This window comes from Mustelus asterias, unplaced genomic scaffold (assembly GCF_964213995.1).
Source record: "Mustelus asterias unplaced genomic scaffold, sMusAst1.hap1.1 HAP1_SCAFFOLD_1146, whole genome shotgun sequence".
NCBI classification, from domain to species: Eukaryota; Metazoa; Chordata; class Chondrichthyes; order Carcharhiniformes; family Triakidae; genus Mustelus; species Mustelus asterias.
In genome coordinates this window covers 95,993-117,667 of record NW_027591091.1, presented here as the reverse complement: position 1 = coordinate 117,667, position 21,675 = coordinate 95,993, and the positions used below count along the sequence as shown (strand labels likewise).

General features: G+C 53.4%; 1 protein-coding gene across 1 annotated transcript in view; it reads left to right on the top strand.

The window, feature by feature from the left end:
* The first annotated feature begins 998 nt into the window (after nucleotides 1-998).
* LOC144487938 (tetraspanin-4-like) overlaps nucleotides 999-21,675 on the top strand; it is a 54,108-nt gene continuing 33,431 nt past the window's right edge. The window contains exon 1 of the mRNA XM_078205992.1: nucleotides 999-1,439. The gene's annotated coding sequence lies outside the window, so the exon portion shown is untranslated. The remainder of the gene's footprint in view (nucleotides 1,440-21,675) is intronic.

Genomic DNA, 21,675 nt, shown 5'->3' with positions numbered 1-21,675 from the left:
GAGGGAACGAGGGGGGTGGGGGAGAGGGAACGAGGGGGGTGGGGGAGAGGGAACGAGGGGGGTGGGTGAGAGGGAACGAGGGGGTGGGGGAGAGGGAACGAGGGGGGTGGGGGATAGGGAACGAGGGGGGTGGGGGACAGGGAACGAGGGGGGTGGGGGACAGGGAACGAGGGGGGTGGGGGACAGGGAACGAGGGGGGTGGGGGACAGGGAACGAGGGGGGTGGGGGACAGGGAACGAGGGGGGTGGGGGACAGGGAATGAGGGGGGTGGGGGACAGGGAATGAGGGGGGTGGGGGACAGGGAATGAGGGGGGTGGGGGACAGGGAATGAGGGGGGTGGGGGACAGGGAATGAGGGGGGTGGGGGACAGGGAATGAGGGGGGTGGGGGACAGGGAATGAGGGGGGTGGGGGACAGGGAATGAGGGGGGTGGGGGACAGGGAATGAGGGGGGTGGGGGACAGGGAATGAGGGGGGTGGGGGACAGGGAATGAGGGGGGTGGGGGACAGGGAATGAGGGGGGTGGGGGACAGGGAATGAGGGGGGTGGGGGACAGGGAATGAGGGGGGTGGGGGACAGGGAATGAGGGGGTGGGGGATAGGGAATGAGGGGTGTGGGGGATAGGGAATGAGGGGGGTGGCAGAGAGGGAATAGGAAATGAATGGGAAAAGGGGGCACGAACTAAAGGGAAAGGGGGTGCAGCAAAAACATAAGAGAGGGAGACAAAAGCAAACATTGAAATGAAAATCTGGCAGCTGCAGTTAAATATAAATCCTGATGTTTACACCATGAGAGAAGTGGGAATAACTAAACAGGATCATTAAAGCCACCTTGGATGTCTGATTAATTAATCCCGAATAATATTTAACCTTGAATTGAGAAAGTCGAGAGATAGAGAAGTTTAGAGTCAGTAAGAAGTAACATTCCTTAATTCCAGTGAAAGGAAAAAATCCTCTTCAACTTTACAGGAAACTTGCCCTCAAACTCTACTTCAAACCTTGCACAATCTTTCCCTCTCTGAAAATATAAACTTCCTGAATTATATTCTCTCTCTGTCGCATGTTGTTTATAAACTTTTTGGACCGTTTGAACTTTTGTTCTGCTGGTTAATTTTTTTTTCAGACTGGGTTTGAGTTGATAAACTTTCCACCCTCGAAACTTTTTTTCAACTCTCTCTTTTTTACTGTTTAGTTTTTTTTTCCCCTAAACTTTCAGGAATGTCTTCTTCTATATAAACGTTCTGCTCCTCTTTGCTTCTGACAGCCATGGGAAAGGCGAACTGTTTCAATTCCCTCCCACTTCCGCTGTGGTCCGTAACCCAAGCAGCTCGAGTTTGGGACGTTCCAGACCCTCCTTGGCGTCTCTGGAAGCAGGACTGATCTGGAGAACAGTCGCTGGAGACAAGCTCAGAATCAAGTTTACCATCAGTTGGAACGCACAAGTAAGCCAGTAACTTTTTACATTAGATATTACAAACTTATCATTTATAGATTTTTTTAATGGGGCGGGGGGGAAGTATTGGGAGAGTGAGAGCCCTCTCAACTTTACCAAAGCGAAATAAAGACATGATTTAACAGAGGGGTAGTATTTAATCTGCAAATTGCCCACCTTAAAGCCTGTAAATGTTTCACAATGTGTCCCTGGCCAGATTTCCCAGTCTCAGGACATAGTCTGGGGTTTGTGTGGACTGTCAGCGATGGGACTTGTCCTGCGTTATTTTTTTTAAGTATTAAGGCACACACAGAGAGGTTTGTTTGTTTTATTTCTCTAGTCTGCAACCGGGAGTGAGGCTTTAACAAACACTCCCAAACCCAGTCTCCCCTAGGACCAAATTCCACAAAAGACAACAATTTAAAAAAAAAGACTTCTGGAGTTTGAATGAAGGGAGGATATTAGAACTCCAGCATAGCCCCTGGAAAGCACTGTCAATGACAGTGTGTGGGAAAAGACAGAGATAGCGACACCTTCCCCAACTTCAAATTGCCTTACGGCCAGTAGAAGTACTTTTTTTATCCAGAAGTTTAGCCACCGTCCCAATGTAGGTGTCCCCACCGCCCATATGCGCACAGCAAGATCCCACCAGCAGCCAACAGATCATGACCAGACAAGAGTTAATCTAGAGATCATCTGTGGGAGTTTAGACCAATGAGAGGGAGAATCTCACTGACACGTCCAAAATTCTGACAGGGCTGGAGCAGACTGGATGCAGAGATGTACCCTCTGGCTGGGAGGGTCTAGAATAAGGGGTCTCAGGATATGGGGGAGGCTATTTAGGATTGAGATGAGGAGATGTTTCTTCACTCAGAGAGTGGTGAACCTGTGGAATTCACTAGTTTTTAAAGTTTATTTATTAGTGTCACAAGTAGGTTTACATTAACACTGCAATGAATCATAGAATCATAGATTCCCGACAGTGCAGAAGAAGGCCATTCGGCCCATCGAGCCTGCACTGACAACAATCCCACCCAGGCCCTGTCCCTGCAACCCCACGTATTTACCCTGCTAATCCTCCTGACACTAAGGGATAATTTAGCATGGCCAATCCACCTAATCCGCACATCTTTGGAGTGTGGGAGGAAACCAGAGCACCCGGAGGGAACCCATGCAGATACGGGGAGAATGTGCAAACTCCACACAGACAGTGACCCAAGGCCAGAATTGAACTTGGGTCCCTGGCGCTGTGAGGCAGCAGTGCTAGCCACTGTGCCGTCCAAAGTTACTGTAAAAATCCCCTAGCTGGCACACTCCGACTCCTGTTCGGGTACACTGAGGGAGAATTTAGCATGGCAAATCTAGCACATCTTTCGGATTGTGGGAGGAAACCCACGCAGACATGGGGAGAATGTGCAAACTCCACACAGACAGTGACCCAAGCCGGGAATTGAACCTGGGTCCCTGGTGCTGTGAGGCAGCAGTGCTAACCACTGTGCCACCGTGCTGCGATCATCTATATAAAAGAGCTTAGAAGAATGATAGAGGGATCTCTTTGAAAAGTCTAAAATTCTGACACGGCTGGACAGACTGGACACAGGGATGTTGTTTCCTCTGGCTGGGGGGATCTAGAATAAGGGGTCACAGCCTCAGGAAGGCCATGAGATGAGGGGAAATTGCTTCAATCAGAGGGTGGTGAACCTGTGGAATTCTCTAGTTATAGTTTATTTATTAGTCACAAGTAAGGCTTACATTAACGCTGCAATGAAGTTACAGTGAAATTCCCCTCGTCGCCACACTCTGGCACCTGTTCGGATCAATGCACCCAACCAGCACATCTTTCAGACTGTGGGAGGAAACAGGAGCACCCGGAGGAAACCCACGCAGACACGGGGAGAACGTGCAGACTCCGCACAGACAGTGACCTGAGCCGGGAATTGAACCCGGGTCCCTGGCGCTGTGAGGCAGCAGTGCTAACCACTGTGCCACCGTGCCTCTACCACAGAAAGTTGTGGGGGCCAAGTCACTGAATATATTCAACAAGGAAATGGATAGATTTCTAGACTCTAAGCGTGTTAAGGGGAATGGGGGGAGCGCGAGGAGTATGGTATGGAGATAGGGGATCGGCCATGATCATATAGAACGGCAGAGAAGTTCAATGGGGCTGAATGGCCTCCTATTTTCTATGCCTCTATAATTGATGTTAGTTGAGAGATAAGAATCAGCGAGGACACAGGAGAGAATTGGATTATTCTTCTTGCAAAAAGTACCATGAGACTTTCTGTATATCATCCTGAACCATGACGGGCTCCAACAGTGAATTATGCTACCACAATGCAATGAGTTTTGAAGCTTATTTCTGAGTATCACAAGTCAGTTTACATTAACACTGCAATGAAGTTATTGTGAAAATCCCCTAGTCGCCACACTCCGGCGCCTGTTCGGGTACGATAAGGGAGAATTTAGCACGGCCAATGCACCCTAACCAGCACGTCTTTCGGACTGTGGAAGGAAACCGGAGCACCCTGAGGAAACCCACGCAGACACGGGGAGAACGTGCAGACTCCGCACAGACAGTGACCCAAGCTGGGAATTGAACCCAGGTCCCTGGCGCTGTGAGGCAGTGGCCTGTGCAACATCAGTGAGATCTCTCATCCATCCCCCCCTCCCCTTCGCTGCCTGGTCCCAGGAATGAGCAATGAGTAAAGCAGATATCTGCGGAGCCAATATTCTGGGAATAGGCAGTACCATCAGGACCGACGCAACAGAGGAAAAGGGTGGGGTAACCTGCAAATTCCCTTTTTGGCACAGAAAATCTGTGCAGAGTTCTGACGGCATTCAACATTCCATCAGGCTCATTAGCACACAGCCTTCCGAGCACAGACTGACTGGCACAAGCAGGCTCCCAACATAGTAAAGGGCTGGCTGACGCCTTCAGTCCCACATTGGCCTTGCGTCTCAATAGGTTTCTGTCATGTCCAAGTTTATTTCTGAGTGTCACAAGTCAGCTTACATTAACACTGCAATGAAGTTACTGTGAAAATCCCCTAGTCGCCACACTCCGGCACCTGTTCGGGTACACTGAGGGAGAATTTAGCACGGCCAATGCACCCTAACCAGCACGTCTTTCAGACTGTGGAAGGAAAGCGGAGCACCCGGAGGAAACCCACGGGATTCTATGATTCTAACTGGGCCACCTCAGCTCCAACTGGGGTTATGTGTGAACCAGTACAGCAATAAGATGCACTTCTATTGCATCCATAACCGAGTTAAATGTTCCAGAGTGCCTCTCAGAACGTTGATGTCTTTGATTTGATTTATTATTGTCATGTGTATTAGTATACAGTGAAAAGTATTGTTTCTTGCGCGCTATACAGACAAAGCATACCATTCATAGAGAAGGAAAGGAGAGGGTGCAGAATGTGGTGTTACAGTCATAGAAATCATCATAGAAACCCTACAGTACAGAAAGAGGCCATTCGGCCCATCGAGTCTGCACCGATCACAATCCCACCCAGGCCCTACCCCCACATATTTTACCCACTAATCCCTCTAACCTACGCATCTCAGGACACTAAGGGGCAATTTTAGCACGGCCAATCAACCTAACCCGCACATCTTTGGACTGTGGGAGGAAACCGGAGCACCCGGAGGAAACCCACGCAGACACGAGGAGAATGTGCAAACTCCACACAGACAGTGACCCAAGCTGGGAATCGAACCCAGGTCCCTGGAGCTGTGAAGCAGCAGTGCTAACCACTGTGCTACCGTGCCGCCCGTCATAGCTAGGGTGTAGAGAAAGATCAACTTAGTGTGAGGTAGGTCCATTCAAAAGTCTGATGGCAGTGGAAAAGAAGCTGTTCTTGAGTCAGTCCCACTCAGGCCCCATCCCCATAACTCCACGCATTTACCCTAGCTAGTCCCCCCTGACACTAAGGGGCAATTTAGCACGGCCAATCCACCTAACCCACATATCTTTGGATTGTGGGAGGAAACCAGAGCACCCGGAGGAAACCCACGCAGACACGGGGAGAACGTGCAGACTCCGCACAGACAGTGATCCAAATTGCCAATTGAACCCGGGTCCTCCCTGGCGCTGCGAGACAGCAGTGTTAATTTAATCGCACCACTATCCCCAGCTCGCCACACACAGGGTGGTACAATTACCCACCACTCTGATCTCTCTTAATTGCTCTGTCTCTGTTAGCCTATAATTAGCAAGTCTGTTTCTGTCTGATTCTGGAAAACCCCTAAATGTTCTGGTGGTCAATGAGTCCTTGTGTCTTTTCCTCTGCCAATATTCTAACAGCCAGGGAATTGGAAACTCTGAATGTTGCCGGAAAAATAACACTCCCATTGATTGCAAAATCCATCATGATGGTTAAAGACGGAACTCTCCTTTTCAAACACTGTCATGCCCGTGAAAAATAATTTGTTTTTATTGCGACTGGCTACCCCTGACATAGTGGCTGGAATTTTACCATCCTGCCTGCCAGGGGAATTGGAGCGGGCAAGGAGCGGACAATGGGAAGGTCCGTTGACCTCGGGCAGGATTTTACGGTTCTGGGACAAGCAAGGCCGGAAAATCCCCTCCCAGTGAGTGTATGGAGCGGATCCAGGAAGGTTCAAAGTTCAAGCCCAGGTTATCGGAATTCATAGAATCCCTACAGTGCAGAAGGAGGCCATTCGGCCCATCGAGTCTGTACCAACAACCATCCCACCCAGGCTCTATCCCCGTAATCCCATGTATTACCCTCCAATCCCCCTGACACTAAGAGTCAATTTAGCATCGCCAATCCACCTAACCCACACATCTTTGGACACTAAGGAGCAACTTAGCATGGCTAATCCACCTAACCCGCACGCCTTTGGACTGTGGGAGGAAATGGGAGCACCCGGAGGAAACCCAAGCAGACACGGGAGAAAGCGCAGACTCTGCAAAGACAGTGACCCAAGGCCGGAATTGAACCCGGGTCCCTGGCTGTGAGGCAGCAGTGCCAATCACTGTGCCACCCTGCCACCCATGCAGAATCAGGAAGTCTAGAATATGGGTTGGAGTATGAACACAAAAACGATGGCAGCCAGGGGGAATAGAATCATAGAATCCCTACAGTGCAGAAGGAGACCATTCAGCCCATCGAGCCTGCACCGTCAACAATCCCACCCAGGCCCAATCCCCATAACCCCACATATGTACCCTTCAAATCCCCCTGACACTAAGGGGCAATTTACCAGTGCCAATCCACCCAACCTGCACATCTTTGGACTGAGGGATTGTTCGGGTGAATGGGGAGGGGATTGGGGGGGAATGGGAAGGGGGTTGGGGGGAAATGGGGAGGGGTTTGGAGGGGGAAGGAGTTGGAGGGGAATGGGCGGATGGGGGAGGGGGTTGGGGGGGAATGGGGAGGGGGTTGTTGGGGTCGAATGGGGAGTGGGTTGTTGGGGGAATGGGGAGGGGGCTGGGAGGGGATGGGGAGGGGATTGTTGGGGGGGAATGGGGAGGGGGGTTGGCGGGAAATGGGGAGGGGGTTTGGGGGAGGAATGGAAAGGGGTTTGGGGGAGGAATGGAAAGGGGATTGGGGGAGGGGTTGCTGGAGGGGGTTGGGGGGAATGGGGAGGGGGTTGGGGGGAATGGGGAGGGGGTTGGGGGGAATGGGAAGGGGGTTGTTGCAGGGGTTTGTTGGGGTAGAGGGGGAGGGGATTCTTTGGGCCAAGGGCTGGGGCAGACACTGTTTTGGGAAGGGGTCTTCACTGAGCTATTCTGTAGTCAGCGAGAGATGAGTTGTTTATCCTGGCTGTCTCCCAGACTGAAACCGATTATAGATTAATTGAAGCAGCACTGGGCAGAGGTGTCCCAGCTGTTGAACAAACTATGCAAGGGATAGTTAGCGTGTGACCCCTACACTGTGGCAGTGGCGGACTGACTGACTCACACGGGCCTGGGACACACATCGTTATCCCTGCTGTTTTGTGAGTGCCAGTTTGAATGGGCTGCCACTGATTTGATTCTTTCTCACTCCTCTAAACTCCAGTGAATATAATCCTAACCGACTTAGTCTCTCCTCATATGACAGACCTGCCATCCCAGGAATCAGCCTGGTAAACCTTCGCTGCGCTCCCTCTATAGCAAGGACATCCTTCCTCAGATAAGGACACCAAAACTGCGCACAATACTCCAGGTGTGGCCTCACCAACGCCCTATACAATTGCAGCAAAACATCCCTATCGCTATACTCAAATCCTCTCGCTATGAAGGCCAATATACCATTTGCCTTCTTTACTGCCAGCTGTACCCACGCGCTTATTTTCAGCGACTGATGCACGAGGGGCGGCACGGTGGCACAGTGGGGTTAGCACCGCTGTCTCACAGCCGCCAGGAACCCGGGTTCGATTCCCGGCTTGGGTCACTTGTCTGTGTGGAGCTTGCACCTTCTCCCCGTGTCTGCCTGGGTTTCCTTCAGGTGCTCCGGTTTCCTCCCACAATCCAAATTGCCCTTTAGTGTCAGGGGGATTAGCAGGGAGATATGTGGGGTTACAGGGATAGGGTCTGGGGTGGGATTGTTGTCAGTGCAGGCTCGATGGGCCAAATGGCCTCCTTCTGCACCGTGGGGATTCTATGATTCTATGACTCCAAGGTCTCGTTGAGTATCCGCCTCTCAATTTACACCCGTTCAAGTAATAATTCTATGATTCGGTAAGGCAGGAAACACAGCAACCAATTGGTGCACAGCAAGATCCCACAAGCAGCAAAGTAATAATGACCAGATGACCTGTTTTTTTTTGTGTAACTGTTTGAGGGATAAATGTTGGCCAGGACACAGGGGGATAACTCCCCCCCGCTCTGCTTCAACACAGAGGCCATGGGATCTTTTATATTTACCTGAGCAGGCCAGCAGGGTCTCGGTTTAATGTCACAGCTAAGAGACAGCGCCTCCGACAGTGCAGCACCCCCACAACGTTGACTGAAGTATCAGCCTTGATTTCGGAGTGGGAGTGGGATTTGAACCCAGAACCTTCTGGCTCAGAGGTCGGTGGACTCCCACCTGATGCCAGGCCTCCCAAGCCTCACTGCTGTCCTCGCGCTCTGCCAGAGAACCTGGTAGTCCCGTGAGGATTGGATCCGGATTGGCCGCGATGTTTTCCATGGTTAGGATGATGACGATGGTACGACAATGTCGCTGGGCACTCAAATCCAGAGGCCCAGGCAAATGCTCTGGGGACACGGGTTCAAACACCACCCTGGCAGTTGGTAGAATTTGAGTTCCACTAATGAACCTGGAATTATAAATTACCTTGAAACTATCATTATCGATTGAGGCAAAATACCGCGGATGCTGGAATCTGAAACTAAAACAGAAAATGCTGGAAAATAGCAGCAGGTGGGGGAGGTGGCACAGTGGGTTAGCACTGCTGCCTCACAGCGCCAGGGACCCGGGCTCCATTCCCTGCTTGGGTCACTGTCTGTGCGGAGTCTGCACATTCTCCCCGTGTCTACGTGGGTTTCCTCCGGTTTCCTCCCACAGTCCAAAGATGTGCGGGTTAGGTGGATTGGCTGTGCTAAATTGCCCCTTAGTGTCAGGGGCACTAGCTAAGATAAATGCATGGGGTTGTGTGGATAGGGCTGGGTGGGATTGTGGTTGGTGTAGACTTGATGGGCCAAATGGTCTCCATCTGCACTGTAGGGATTGTACGATTCTAGGTCTGACAGCATCTGTGGAGAGAAAATAGAGCCAACGTTTGGAGTCAGGGTGATGCTCCTGTCCCTCTCCCCTTTCCCCCCCTGCCCTCCTCTCTCTCTCCCCCCATGCCCCCTCTCCCGCTGTCCCCTCTCTCTCTCTTCCCTGTCCCCTTCTCTCTATCCCCCTGCCTCCCCTCTTTCACTCTTCCCTGCCGCCTCTCCCCCTCGCCCCCCTCTGTCTCTCTCCCTCCCCTGGCCCCCCTCTGTCTCTCTCCCTCTCCCACTGGCCCCCTCTGTCTCTCTCTCTCTCCCCCTGGCCCCCTCTGTCTCTCTCTCTCTCCCCCTGGCCCCCCTCTGTCTCTCTCTCTCTCCCCTGGCCCCCCTCTGTCTCTCTCTCTCTCCCCCTGGCCCCCCTCTGTCTCTCTCTCTCTCCCCCTGGCCCCCCTCTGTCTCTCTCTCCTCCCCCTGGCCCCCCTCTGTCTCTCTCCCTCTCCCACTGGCCCCCCTCTGTCTCTCTCTCTCTCCCCCTGGCCCCCCTCTGTCTCTCTCTCTCTCCCCCTGGCCCCCCTCTGTCTCTCTCTCTCTCCCCCTGGCCCCCCTCTGTCTCTCTCTCTCTCCCCCTGGCCCCCCTCTGTCTCTCTCCCTCTCTCCCCCTGGCCCCCCTCTGTCTCTCTCCCTCTCCCCCTGGCCCCCCTCTGTCTCTCTCTCTCTCTCCCCTGGCCCCCCTCTGTCTCTCTCTCTCTCCCCCTGGCCCCCTCTGTCTCTCTCTCTCTCCCCCTGGCCCCCCTCTGTCTCTCTCTCTCTCTCTCTCTCTCTCTCTTTCTCTCTCTCTCTCTCTCCCCCTGGCCCCCCTCTGTCTCTCTCTCTCTCCCCCTGGCCCCCCTCTGTCTCTCTCTCTCTCTCCCCCCTGGCCCCCCTCTGTGTCTCTCTCTCTCTCTCCCCCTGGCCCCCCTCTGTCTCTCTCTCTCTCCCCCTGGCCCCCCTCTGTCTCTCTCTCTCTCCCCCCTGGCCCCCCTCTGTCTCTCTCTTTCTCCCCCTCCCCCTGGCCCCCCTCTGTCTCTCTCTCTCTCCCCCTCCCCCTGGCCCCCCTCTGTCTCTCTCTCTCTCACCCTGGCCCCCCTCTGCCTCTCTCTCTCTCCCCCTGGCCCCCCTCTGTCTCTCTCTCTCTCTCTCTCCCCCTGGCCCCCCTCTGTCTCTCTCTCTCTCTCTCTCTCTCCCCCCCTGGCCCCCCTCTGTCTCTCTCTCTCTCTCCCCCCTGGCCCCCCTCTGTCTCTCTCTCTCCCTCTCTCCCCCTGGCCCCCCTCTGTCTCTCTCTCTCTCCCCCTGGCCCCCCTCTGTCTCTCTCTCTCTCCCCTGGCCCCCCTCTGTCTCTCTCTCTCTCCCCCTGGCCCCCTCTGTCTCTCTCTCTCTCCCCCTGGCCCCCCTCTGTCTCTCTCTCTCTCCCCCTGGCCCCCCTCTGTCTCTCTCTCTCTCCCCCTGGCCCCCCTCTGTCTCTCTCTCTCTCCCCCTGGCCCCCCTCTGTCTCTCTCTCTCTCCCCCTGGCCCCCCTCTGCCTCTCTCTCTCTCCCCCTGGCCCCCCTCTGTCTCTCTCTCTCTCTCCCCCTGGCCCCCCTCTGTCTCTCTCTCTCTCCCCCTGGCCCCCCTCTGTCTCTCTCTCTCTCCCCCTGGCCCCCTCTGTCTCTCTCTCTCCCTCTCTCTCTCCCCCTGGCCCCCCTCTGTCTCTCTCTCTCTCCCCCTGGCCCCCCTCTGTCTCTCTCTCTCTCTCCCCCTGGCCCCCCTCTGTCTCTCTCTCTCTCTCCCCCTGGCCCCCCTCTGTCTCTCTCTCTCTCTCCCCCTGGCCCCCCTCTGTCTCTCTCTCTCTCTCCCCCTGGCCCCCCTCTGTCTCTCTCTCTCTCTCCCCCTGGCCCCCCTCTGTCTCTCTCTCTCTCTCCCCCTGGCCCCCCTCTGTCTCTCTCTCTCTCTCCCCCTGGCCCCCCCCCTCTGTCTCTCTCTCTCTCTCCCCCTGGCCCCCCTCTGTCTCTCTCTCTCTCTCCCCCTGGCCCCCTCTGTCTCTCTCTCTCTCTCCCCCTGGCCCCCTCTGTCTCTCTCTCTCTCTCTCCCCCTGGCCCCCCTCTGTCTCTCTCTCTCTCTCCCCCTGGCCCCCCTCTGTCTCTCTCTCTCTCTCTCCCCCTGGCCCCCCTCTGTCTCTCTCTCTCTCTCTCTTCCCCTGGCCCCCCTCTGTCTCTCTCTCTCTCTCCCCCTGGCCCCCCTCTGTCTCTCTCTCTCTCCCCCTGGCTCCCCTCTGTCTCTCTCTCTCTCTCCCCCTGGCCCCCCTCTGTCTCTCTCTCTCTCTCTCTCCCCCCTGGCCCCCCTCTGTCTCTCTCTCTCCCCCTGGCCCCCCTCTGTCTCTCTCTCTCTCTCTCTCCCCCCTGGCCCCCCTCTCTCTCTCTCTCTCTCTCTCTCTCTCTCTCCCCCTGGACCCCTCTGTCTCTCTCTCTCTCTCTCTCTCCCCCTGGCCCCCCTCTGTCTCTCTCTCTCTCTCTCCCCTGGCCCCCCTCTGTCTCTCTCTCTCTCTCCCCCTGGCCCCCTCTGTCTCTCTCTCTCTCTCTCTCTCTCTCTCCCCCTGGCCCCCCTCTGTCTCTCTCTCTCTCTCTCCCTCCCCCTGACCCCCCTCTGTCTCTCTCTCTCTCTCCCCTGGCCCCCCTCTGTCTCTCTTTCTCTCTCTCTCCCCCTGGCCCCCCTCTGTCTCTCTCTCTCTCTCTCTCTCTCCCCCTGGCCCCCCTCTGTCTCTCTCTCTCTCTCTCTCCCCTGGCCCCCCTCTGTGTCTCTCTCTCTCTCTCTTCCTGGCCCCCCTCTGTCTCTCTCTCTCTCTCCCCCTGGCCCCCCTCTGTCTCTCTCTCTCTCTCTCCCCCTGGCCCCCCTCTGTCTCTCTCTCTCTCTCCCCCTGGCCCCCCTCTGTCTCTCTCTCTCTCTCTCTCTCTCCCCTGGCCCCCCTCTGTCTCTCTCTCTCTCTCCCCCTGGCCCCCTCTGTCTCTCTCTCTCTCTCCCCCTGGCCCCCCTCTGTCTCTCTCTCTCTCTTCTCTCTCTCTCCCCCTGGCCCCCCTCTGTCTCTCTCTCTCTCTCTCTCTCTCCCCCTGGCCCCCCTCTGTCTCTCTCTCTCTCCCCCTGGCCCCCCTCTGTCTCTCTCTCTCCCCCTGACCCCCCTCTGTCTCTCTCTCTCCCCCTGGCCCCCCTCTGTCTCTCTCTCTCCCCCCCTGGCCCCCCTCTGTCTCTCTCTCTCTCTCCCCCTGGCCCCCCTCTGTCTCTCTCTCTCTCTCCCCCTGGCCCCCCTCTGTCTCTCTCTCTCTCTCCCCCTGGCCCCCCTCTGTCTCTCTCTCTCTCTCCCCCTGGCCCCCCTCTGTCTCTCTCTCTCTCTCCCCCTGGCCCCCCTCTGTCTCTCTCTCTCTCTCCCCCTGGCCCCCCTCTGTCTCTCTCTCTCTCTCCCCCTGGCCCCCCTCTGTCTCTCTCTCTCTCTCCCCCTGGCCCCCCTCCGTCTCTCTCTCTCTCCCCCTGGCCCTCCTCCGTCTCTCTCTCTCCCCCCTGCCCCTCCCCCAGGCCCCAGCACTGAGTCAGTTTTCACTGCGTGCTGTGTTGTGCCACACTCTGTCTCCGCTGCCGTGGCCTCTGCTCCTGCAGCCTCTCGGATTCTTCCAGCACTGAGCTGCCTTTTGTGGTCTGGCTGTGACTGCTTAAAGCTGGAGTTAAATTGATGCAATCTGCTGCACTGGTTAAATGAGTGGTTCCAGCTGTTGCTCTGTGCTCCTGTTGATCGCTGTTCATGATACCCTGTCTTTAACAGGCTGTTTACCAAATGTTTACCCTTTACACAATTCACCCCTCACCCACTTTTAGTCTGAAAGCCAGTTAATCCTCACTCTGTCCTCTCTCAAGGCCGGGTTAAACCGACAATATTGATGAACCAGCGAGGCAGACTGGAGCCACCTTCGTCCGGCGGCGGGAGGGAGGGGGTGGAGCAGCAAGAGTGTCCAAAAGCAGATTCTGGAGTGGCCCCTCACTCCCCAGTTGCTGTAGCCCAAAGCTGGGGAGAATCGGTATGCTGTACCCTCACCTCGGAGTCAAAGTGTCACAAATCCAATCCGGAGACGGTAGATGGCACAGTGGGTTAGCACTGCTGCCTCACAGCGCCAGGGACCCGGGTTCGATTCCCGGCCTCGGGTCACTGTCTGTGTGGAGTCTGCACGTTCTCCCCGTGTCTGCGTGGGTTTCCTCCGGGTGCTCCGGTTTCCTCCCACGGTGCGAAAGACGTGCTGATTAGGGTGCATTGGCCGTGCTAAATTGCCTCTTAGTGTCAGTGGGATTAGCTAGAGTAAATGCACGGGGTTATGGGGATAGGGCCTGTGTGGGTTTGTGGTTAGTGCCGATTTGATGGGCCAAATGGCCTCCTTCTGCACTGTAGGATTCTATGAGACTGGAGTCCATAATCCAGAAGATGCTCCCCTTGCAGTGCTGAGTTTATTGTAAGTTTGTTTATTAGTCACAAGTAGGCTTACATTAACACTGCAATGAAGTTGCTGCGATAATCCCCTAGTCGCCACACTCCTGTTCGGGTATACTGAGGGAGAATTTAGCATGGCCAATGCACCTAACCAGCACATCTCTCGGACTGTGGGAGTGTTCTTGGAGACCTGTCTCTGGGACAGGACTTTGAAAACTAAGACACCCCCTCTCCCCCCATCTGCCCTCTCAGGTGGATGTCAAAAAGCCCACAGCTGCTATCTAAGAGGGGTAGGGGGGCTCTCCTCAGTGTCTTGGTCAATATTTGTCCCTCAAGTCCTACCAGAGATCTGCCGGTCAGGATGCAACACGTGCATCTGACTTGCGCCATCCTCACACATTCACTGTAGCCCTTCTGCAATCGCTCTGTGACATCCAGCTACCCTGAAGTTGGCCCCTCTCTCTGCTCCCTCCACTTTCCCCTCTAGCAGAGACCACACAAAACTACAAAGGGTTGTGAATGTAGGGAAATATTGGGTGGTGGCTGGTCCCTCCATGCTGACGCTATAGTTCAGAAAGCCTACCAGCACCTCTACTTTCTCAGAAGACTAAGGAAATTCGGCATGTCAGCGACAACTCTCACCAACTTTTACAGATGCACCACTGAAGGCATCCTTTCCAGATGTATCACAGCTTGGTACGGCTCCTGCTCTGACCATGACCGCAAGAAACTACAAAAGGTCGTAAACGAAGCCCAGTCCATCACGCAAACCAGCTCCCATCCATTGACTCTGTCTACACTTTCCGCTGCCTCGGATTCGCAAGGACCTCACGCACCCCAGACATTCTCTCTTCCACCTTCTTCCGTCGGGAAAAAGATACAAAAGTCTGAGGACACGTATCGACTGACTCAAGAACTGCTTCTTCCCCGCTGCCGTCAGACTTTTGAATGGACCTACCTAGCATTAAGTTGATCTTTCTCTACACCGTAGCTACACTACATTCTGCACCCTCCCCTTTCCTTCTCCCCTATGTACTCTGTGAACTGTATGGACAAAGAAAATTATAGCACAGGAACAGGCCCTTCACCCCTCCAAGCCTGCACCGACCATGCTGCCCGATTTAACTAAAACTCCAAAGAACAAAGAAAATATGCTTTGTCAGTATAGCACGCAAGAAATAATACTTTTCACTGCATCCCAATGCATGTGACAATAATAAATCAATTGTACAGCTCTTATTTTCCAACTCTGAGCAAATGGCTAAAATACTAAGATTTTCTTTTCTGGATGTCACTTTCATGAGTACTTTTTGTTCTTGTAATTTCAAACACCTCTTCATTGGTGTACGGCATTTTTAGCATCTGCCTTAGCCTCCGCAGTTCAAAGGGTTCTGTTTTTTTCCACAGATTTTTATTTATTCTCCAGGTTTCTCAAGGCAGAGAGGAAAGTGGATAGAATGCAACACTTTAAAAGAATCATAGAATCCCTACAGTGCAGAAGGAGACCATTTGGCCCATCAAGTCTGTACCGACCACAATCCCACCCAGGCCCTATCCCTGTAACCCCTCATTTATAAGGGTTGGTTGTAGGGATTCGCATTCTAATCAGTATTCTGTAACTTGATTTTGTGTCTCTGTGCCCTGTTTGAGAGCACATTTCCACTCCATCTGACGAAGGAGCAGCGCTCCGAAAGCTAATGGTATTTGCTACCAAATAAACCTGTTGGACTTTAACCTGGTGTTGTTAAAACTCTTACTGTGTTCACCCCAGTCCACCCAGCCGGCATCTCCACATCATGACCCCTCATTTATCCCAGCTAATCCCCCTGACACAAAGGGGCAATTTAGCATGGCTAATCAATCTAACCAGCACGTCTTTCGGACTGTGGGAGGAAACCGGAGCACCCGGAGGAAACACGCGCAGACACGGGGGAGAACGTGCAAACTCCACACAGACAGTGACCTGAGGCGGCACGATAGCACAGTGGTTAGCACTGCTGCTTCCATCCATCTGACCCAGGGACCTGGGTTCGATTCCCGGCTTGGGTCACTGTCTGTGTGGAGTTTGCACATTCTCCCCGTGTCTGCGTGGGTTTCCTCCGGGTGCTCCGGTTTCCTCCCACAGACCAAAGATGTGCGGGTTAGGTTGATTGGTCATGCTAAAAATTGCCCTTAGTGTCCTGAGATGCGTAGGTTAGAGGGATTAGTGGGTAAATATGTAGGGATATGGGGGTAGGGCCTGGGTGGGATTGTGGTCGGTGCAGACTCGATGGGCTGAATGGCCTCTTTCTGTACTGTAGGGTTTCTATGATTCTATGAGGCCAGAATTGAACTTGGGTCCCTGGCGCTGTGAGGCAGCAGTGCTAACCACTGTGCCACCATGCTGCCCAAAGAGGTTTTTCTTGTTACAAACTTGAGTTTTCCTGTTGTTAATGCATCCTTCATCTTCTCACAGTTATTCCTGGTGAGCTCTGACCTTCCTCTAACCCTTCGGCATCACGTCAACCATCATCTATTATCATCAACCTGCCGCAGTGTGACACCGTCCACTTCAATCTTCACACTGGTTTCTAATGTGTTTTCTGATAACTGTGGGTGGCACGGTGGTTAGCACGGCTGCCTCACGGCGCCAGGGACCCGGGTTCGATTCCTGGCCTCGGGTGAATTGTCTGTGTGGAGTCTGCACATTCTCCCCATGTCTGCGTGGGTTTCCTCCCGCACTCCAAAGGTGTGCAGGTTCGGTGGATTGGCCATGCTAAATTTCCCCTCAGTGTCAGGGGGATTCAAAGGGTAAATATGTGGGGTTACGGGGATAGGGCCTGGGTGGGATTGTTGACGGTGCAGGCTCGATGGGCTGAATGGCCTCTTTCTGTACTGTAGGGATTCTACGATCGTATTTCCTACCATTGTTTTTGTCTTTTTGTGTTCATACTCCAACCCATATTCTAGACTTCCTGGTGCGGCATGGGTGGCACGGTGGCACAGTGGTTAGCGCAGCTGCCTCACGGCACCAGGGACCCGAGTTCAATTCCGGCCTCGGGTCACTGTCTGTGTGGAGTTTGCACGTCCTCCCCGTGTCTGCGTGGGTTTCCTCCGGGTGCTCCGGTTTCCTCCCACAGTCCGGAAGATGTGTAGGTTAGCTGGATCGGCCATGCTAAATTGCCCCTTAGTGGAGTTGCGGGAATAGGGCCTGAGTGGGATTGCGGTCGGTACAAACTCGATGGGCCAAACGGCCACCTCTTGCACTGTAGGGATTCTATAATATTTTGAAGGGCCGCTTCTGATTCTTCAAGTTGCTTTGTCCCTCAACCAACATCGTGAGAAAACAGATTATCTGTTCGTGGGAGCTTGCTGTGCACTTTGACCACCGACATTGCAGCAGCGACCACACCTCATTGGCTGTAAAGCACTGTGGGAGATCCTGGGGTTAAGAAAGGTTTCTTTTTTTTTATTCCTTCGTGGGATATGGGCGTCGCTGGCTAGACCAGCATTTATTGCCTATCCCTAATTGCCCTTGAGAAGGTGGTGATGAGCCGCCTTCTTGACCCGCTGCAGTCCATGTGGTGTAGGTACACCCACTGTGCTGTTAGGGAGGGAGCTCCAGGAATTTGACCCAGCGACAGTGAAGGAACGGCCGATATATTTCCAAGTCAAGATGGTGAGAGGCTTGGAGGGAAACTTTGAGGTGTTAGTGTTCCCATGTATCTGCTGCCCTTGTCCTTCTAGATGGTAGTGATTGTGGGTTTGGAAGAGGCTGTCTAAGGAAGGTTGATGAGTTCCTGCAGTGCCTCTTGTAGATGGTACACACAGCTGCTGCTATGCATTGGTGGTGGAGGGAGTGACTGTTTGTGGATGTGGTGCCAATCAAGCGGGGCTGCTTTGTCCTGGATGGTGTCGAGCTTCTTGAGTGTTGTTGGAGCTGCACCCATCCAGGCAAGTGGGGAGTATTCCATCACACTCTTGACATGTGCTTTGTAGATGATGGATAGGCCTTGGCGGGGCTGGGGTCAGGAGGTGAGTTACCTGCTCTTGTAGCCGCAGTATTTATATGGCTGTTGTTTTAAAGCAAAGTTTAATATATTTGTCACAAGTAGGCTTACATTAACGCTGCAATGAAGTTACTGTGAAAACCCCCTAGTCGCCACACTCCGGCGCCTGTTCGGGTACACTGAGGGAGAATATAGCACGGCCAATTCACCTAACCAGCACGTCTTTGGACTGTGGGAGGAAACCGGAGCACCCGGAGGAAACCCACGCAGACACGGGGAGAACGTGCAGACTCCACGCAGGCAGTGACCCGAGCCGGGAATCAAACCTGGGTCCCTGGCGCTATGAGGCAGCAGTGCTATACGAGCGATGGTGGGAGACTAACACTTAAAACACTTTGCCCCTTAATGTCCGGGGGACTAGCAGGGTAAATACTTGGGGTTATGGGTATAGGGCCTGGGTGGAATTGTTGTCGGTGCAGGCTCGATGGGCCAAATGGCCTCCTTCTCCACTGCAGGGATTCTATGACTTTAAAACATGCATCTTAGCTCATAAGAATGCCCATAATTAATATAACAAAGTTCGGAATGTATTAAATTCTCAAATATAAATCTTTTTAGATTTGGGTTTACTTTTGAGCTGTAACTCTGGAATGAGAAGAACCCTGGAGAATTTGAGAGACTCTGGTTTCCAGGGAAACCAGGCCTGCATTTCCTGTTCTCAGGGTTTGGGGCCCTCACTCCCAATTGGTCACTTCCTCCCAGGTTATTAATAGTTTGCAGTTTTCCTCTTCTCTCCGATTCGATCTTTGTATCCAGTGGCTCCGAAGCCAGGGAACGTTGAGTGTATCCTTCACCAGGGCAATGCCCACACACTCTGTGTCATGTGGCGTCTTGTTAAGGCAGGAAGTGTTATTCAGGCCAACAGTCCGTCAGCTGATACAACCGCCTGCACTTATATAGCACCTTTAACACCGTGAAACCATCCCAAGGTGCCTCACTGGATCATTACCTGACAAAGAGTCATGGGTGGCATGGCGGCACAGTGGTTAGCTCAGCTGCCTCACAGCGCCAGGGACCCGGGTTCAATTCTGGCCGGGGGTGACTGTACAAAGTTTGCATGTTCTCCCTGTGTCTGCGTGGGTTTCCTCCGGGTGCTCCGGTTTCATCCCAAACTCCAAAGATGTGTGGGTTAGTTGGGTTGGCCATGCTAAGTTGCCCCTTAGTGTCCAAAGATGTTCAGATTAGGTGGATTGGCCATGCTAAATTGACCCTTTGTGTCGGGGGGAGTGGCAGGGTAAATATGCGGGGTCACGGGGATAGGTTGGGATTGTTGTCGGTGGAGGCTCGATGGGCTGAAAGGCCTCCTTCTGCACTGTGGGGATTCTATAATCTGTCTTCCCCAGAGAGAGGCGTAGGCAGGGTCATTGGATATTTTTTATGTGCAAGGTAGATAGATCCTTGACTTAAAAGGGAATGAAGGGATAGCGACGGTAGGTAGGAATTTGCAGTCGAGGCCTCAGTCAGATTCAACGACCACTACTGTCTAGAAAGACAAGGGCAGCAGACAAAATGGGAACACCACCACCTGCAAGTTCCCCTCCAAGCCACTCACCATCCTGACTTGGAAATATATCGGCCGTTCCTTCATTGGCGCTGGGTCAAAATCCTGGGGCTCCCTGTCTAACAGCACTGTGGGTGTACCGACACCACATGGACTGCAAGGGTCAAGATGGCATCTCACCACCGCCTTCTCAAGGGGCAATTAGGAATGGGCAGTAGCCAGCGATGCCCATGTTCCATAAATGAATTTTTAAAAAGCCGTAACCTTGCTGAATGGTAGGGTAGGCTCGAGGGGCCAAATGGCCTTCCCCTGCCCCTAACTCTCATGCTTGTAAGCGAAATTTGAGATTAAGGTGTGTGAGGAGATATCAGGACTGTTGACCGAAAATAAAGACCCAGATTTTAATGAGTGAATTCCAATCTTCGGGCCCAGGCAGCTGAAGGCACCGCTGGTAACGATGGAGCAATGATTATCTAGGATACACGAGGGGTCGGAACTGGAGGAGCATCGGGTCAGTGGTGGGAGGCGGGGGGGGGGGGGGGGGGTAGTAGGAGATGGTGTTGTTGAGCTGGAGGAGGTTACAGAGATAGGGAATGGGGAGACCAAAGACTGAGTCATAGATCCCTACAGTGCCGAAGGAGGCCAACTGGCCCATCGAGTCTGCACCAACTCTCTGACAGAGTATCTTGCCCAGGCCCTCTTCCCCAACCCTATTCCCGTAATCCCACACATTTACCAGGGCCAATCCATCTAACCTGCACATCTTTGGACACTAAGGGGCAATTTAGCACGGCCAATCCACCTAACCTGCACATCTTTGGAATGTGGGAGGAAACCGGAGCACCCGGAGGAAACCCACGCAGACACGGGGAGAACGTGTAGACGCCGCGCAGACAGTGACCCAAACCGGGAATTGAACCCGGGTCCCTGATGCTATGAGGCAGCAGTGCTAACCCACTGTGCCACCGTGCCGCCCAATTCGAACACAGGGATGAGAACTTTTAAATTGGAAGCGTTGTGGAATTATCAAATGAAGGTCAGTGAGCGCAGTGGGTGAGGAGTGAACAGGACCTGATGCGAGTTAAGCGTCAGACAGCAAGAGTTCCGGATGTGCACAAGTTTACGGAGGTGGAGGGTGGATTGTGGGAGGTCACGTTGGGGAGCGTGAGAATAGTGGACTCTGGAGGTAACAAAATCGTGGATATGGACCAGGATACACAGGCACTGGAGGAAGAGCAAAGAATATTCACAATGATGATAGCAGAACCAAGAAGGAATGCTTGAACAGGCTGGAACTCTTTTCCATAGAAAATGAACACCGCGGGTCTCACGATTGAGGTCTTTAAAATCATGAATGGGTTTGATAAGGTAGATGTAGAAAAGGTGTTTCCATTTTGGAGGGAGACCAGAACTTGGGCCATCAAGCTAAGGTAATCTCATAGAATCCTACAGTGCAGAAAGAGGCCATTTGGCCCATCGGGTCTGCACCAACCACAATCCCACCCAGACCCCATCCCCATAACCCCATGCTTTTTTTGATTTGATTTATTATTGTCACATATATTGGGATACAATGATAAGTATTATTTCTTGCACGCTATACAGACAAAGCACACCATTCATAGAGAAGGAAAGGAGAGGGTGCAGAATGTAGTGTTACAGTCACAGCTAGGGTGTAGAGAAAGATAAACTTCATGCAAGGTAAGTCCATTCAAAAGCCTGACAGCAGCAGGGAAGAAGTTGTTCTTGAGTCGGTTGGTACGTGACCTCAGACTTTTGTATCTTTTTCCTGACGGGAGAAGGTGGAAGAGAGAATGTCCGGGTGCGTGGGGTTCTTAATTATGCTGTTTGCTTTTCCGAGGCAGCAATCTCCTGCTAATCCCCCTGACACTAAGGGTCAATTTAGCATGGCCAATCCACCTAACCCGCACATCTTTCAGGACTGTGGGAGGAAACCGGAGCACCCGGAGGAAACCCACGCAGGTACGGGGAGAACGTGCAAACTCCAGACAGACAATGACCCAAGCCAGGAATTGAACCCGGGTCCCTGGCGCTGTGAGGCAGCAGTGCTAACCACTGTGCCACCGTGCCGCTCTGGTAAAGCCAATTGGGAATTCAGAATGGGGATTTTCACAGTAGCTGTGTCACTATTCTATCATTCTATGATAATGACCCAGATAATGTTGATTGTGGGACAAAGATATTGACATCGGGGGCGAGAGGGAGGGGGGAGGATCAACCCTGCTCCTCTTCGAAACAGTGGTCATGGAATGTTTTACATTCACCCGCGAGGGTGGCCAGGAACTTGGGTTAATAACGGATCCCTACAGTGCAGAAGAGGTCATTCTGCCCATCGAGTCAGCACCGACTCCACAAAAGAGCATCCTACCTATGCCCAATCGCCCACCTTGACACTGTGACCCAGCATATGGCCAATCCACCTCGCGTGCACATCTTGGGACACTAAGGGGCAATTTAGTATGGCCAATCCACCTCGCGTGCACATCTTGGGACACTAAGGGGCAATTTAGTATGGCCAATCCA